This window comes from Bison bison, unplaced genomic scaffold, assembly GCF_000754665.1.
Source record: "Bison bison bison isolate TAMUID 2011002044 unplaced genomic scaffold, Bison_UMD1.0 scf7180017861845, whole genome shotgun sequence".
NCBI classification, from domain to species: Eukaryota; Metazoa; Chordata; class Mammalia; order Artiodactyla; family Bovidae; genus Bison; species Bison bison.
Window position 1 is genome coordinate 3,931 of NW_011492417.1, and position 332 is coordinate 4,262.

The window sequence follows — 332 nt, forward strand, 5'->3', positions numbered from 1 at the left end:
GCATCTGGTCCCATCACTTCATGGGAAATATATGGGGAAACAGTGGAAACAGTGGCTGACTTTATTTTTTGGGGCTCCAAAATCACTGCAGATGGTGACTGCAACCATGGAATTAAAAGATCCTTACTCCTTGGGGAAAAGTTATGGCCAACCTAGATAGTATATTAAATAGCAGAGACATTACTTTGCCAACAAAGGTCCCTCTAGACAAGGCTATGGTTTTTCCAATAGTCATGTATGGATGTGAGAGTTGGACCATAAAGAAAGCTGAGTGCTGAAGAATTGATGCTTTTGAAGCGTGGTGTTGGAGAAGACTCTTGAGAGTCCCTTGG